Source organism: Lathyrus oleraceus, chromosome 2 (assembly GCF_024323335.1).
Source record: "Lathyrus oleraceus cultivar Zhongwan6 chromosome 2, CAAS_Psat_ZW6_1.0, whole genome shotgun sequence".
NCBI classification, from domain to species: Eukaryota; Viridiplantae; Streptophyta; class Magnoliopsida; order Fabales; family Fabaceae; genus Lathyrus; species Lathyrus oleraceus.
Genome location: NC_066580.1, coordinates 446,832,847 through 446,835,444, shown reverse-complemented (window position 1 = coordinate 446,835,444; position 2,598 = coordinate 446,832,847). Strand labels below are relative to the sequence as shown.

General features: G+C 38.2%; 1 long non-coding RNA gene across 1 annotated transcript; it reads left to right on the top strand.

Annotated features, from left to right (window-relative positions):
• On the top strand, positions 1-2,220 carry LOC127120221 (uncharacterized). Its single transcript, XR_007803153.1, has 3 exons — positions 1-642; positions 812-1,006; positions 1,820-2,220. It is a non-coding gene; the product is annotated as an uncharacterized LOC127120221 (long non-coding RNA).
• Positions 2,221-2,598: the final 378 nt, after the last annotated feature.

Below are 2,598 nucleotides of genomic sequence, written 5' to 3'. Positions count from 1 at the left end.
ATTACATAATATATTTCGTACTTAATCCTTCCCCGTTCTGCCGTGCCGGAGCTCATCACCGACGGCAGCGGAACTCCTACAAACACGACCTCCACACGGCCAAACTCACTGCGATTCCCTTAATCCAAATCCACTGTTGATCCAACCTAATCTCTATTTGAAAACGCAAACCGAAGCAAAAGTTCTCACGGGTCCTAGATTGAATATTCCCAAATCCGGTCCTCATACGAAGGTAATTGAGGCTACAAGTTTGGGAGAATCATCCACTGGATCCATATTTACACAATGCTAATCAACGCGAGTCAAATCGGAGGAGTTTCACATACCTTCATCGTCGACGGTGAAGCACGCGGCGGACGGCGTTTGGATATTGATTCAGTACAAAACAACCGCTTATCTGCTCTCCTATTCTTCTTCTACTCCAATCTTCCTCGTCGTTCTCTGGTACTTTGAATCGTGGCGCTTACGTATCTTGACTTGTAATCGTGGAAGGCGCGGTTCGATTGTTGGATTCGAGAAGATTCACTGAAGCAAGGGACACCATGGATTGAGGACGGAATCAAGGTCCAGAAAGAAACAACCAATGAATTCGCCGGCAAAGACGACTGGCGCAACGACAACGTTAATGGAAGTTCGTCTCAGGTATGCTCTTGGTGTCTTCCCTCTTTCTTCGCCTTATTTTTCTTCTTCTACCTCTTTCTGTCATGCTTCAATCCACCGCTCTTCTTGCAATTCCGTTTTCCCTTTCTTGCTAGCGAGGTTCTGTTGAGTCGAATCTTCAGGGTGGTTCTGAGTTTCTATTTGTAAGCAGGGTTCTGCCAAGAGTTGGTGAGGGTGAAGAGAGGGATTGGAGTTCGGTGAGGGTGAAGGTTGCAGGGAGAAGCTCGATTGAAGGTGATGAATAATGGAATGGGCTTGGTTGAAGGTGGTGAAAAGATGAAATCAGAGTGAAGATAGAAGGTGACGAGAAGATGGAAAAAAACCGACAGCCTTCTGAACTGTGAAGGTATGCCTTTATAGATTTCCAAATCTCCTCTACTTCTTCTGTTGTGGATTTTCGGTTAGGAGTCGTTAGTAATTCTGTTAGAAGTTGTTAGCTGAGCTGTATTGATAGTTGGATTCTGTTAGAATATTTTGAGTTGGTTAAAATTCAAATTGAAACTCGAATTGAAATGTAAATTCAAATGGACTGTTAATGAAATCCTTTTTGGTGCTATGCCTCTGGTTAGAAAAAAGGACGGTTATATTTGTATGCGTTAGCAATGTTACTCGGTTATTAATGCTCACCAATTGAAGGTTATTGTTTTTTTTGAAACTGAATATTAATTGGAATGATATATGTTAGTCTTAATTGAGAATGTTAATTGAAGTCATTTTGGGTTTGTTAGTTTTAGTGTGAGCCAATCTATTAGTGATTAATCAAGTGAGGTTAATTGGAAGAAAATTCAGTTCAGATTAGTTATTATGTTATCAGTTAGCAATTCCTATGTTCAGTTACTAAGAGGAATAGCTAATTAATTGAATTGAGAAAAAAATGTTAGTGAGTGCAACTCTATTAACGATTGTTATGTACCGTGGAAAATCCACTTTCTGTTAGTTGTATACTTGCACCAGTTAATCGGTTAATTGGCATTTGGACTAAGTTAGTCGAATATTGCAAAAAATGTGATGATGAAATGTTAAAATTCTTAAAAACAAATTCTGCTGCTTCTGATAGTTACATGGATAGGTTGAAATGTAAACTTTCATGATGTGAATTGTTATGTACTTGTATTGCTTTCATGATTTGTTCAACTTCCATTGTTTGTAACTGTTGCAGGTTTATGTTAGACATTGTTTAGATAGTGAGATGGTTCGTTATGTTAGCTATGAATTATGTTGGTTTAGTTATGGAAGGGTCATGGCTGCAGCTGCAAATTGGTGTTGCCGTTTTGAGTCATTTCGGTTGCGTTTCGGTGTTGTGCTGCTGCTGGATGGTTTGCGTTTACGGTTGGTTTATGGAATGGCTCTTGTACGCGTTTGCAATGGTGTGGCTGTCGTTTAGAGCTTGTGCCGCATTTGTTGCAGCAGGCTTGTACGTCATAGCTGGCTGGTAGCTTTAGGCTCTTCTTCAAATTGTTTTTTTCATTCCATTTTAACTGGATGTAAAATATTATTAGTTTATGTATGTACATTTGGATATGAATGGATTTTTATGCATTGTGAATGGATAATGGATAATGGATAATGGTTTTAAATATTGGATTTGAAAAATGGATAATTGTTGGATATGTAGAATGGGCCCAATTGGATTTGGTTCAACATGGTCCAAAAAAGAAATTCTAATAATAAAAAAGGAATGTCAAAATTAATTTGGAATCAAAAACAATGTTTTATAAAATCAATTTGCTAAAGAAAAATGATGAGATAATCATGGGCATTCATGCCAACGGGATGATCAAGTATGGTAAGTTGACTTTGGTTAACGGGTTAACCAAAAAGTCAACAGTTGATCAGAAGTCAACTGATGCAAAAAGATGATGAAATGGACTTCTTTGATTAAAAATGCATGTTTAAAATGAATGATAGTCAAACCTAGTGACCATGCCATTATTTGAT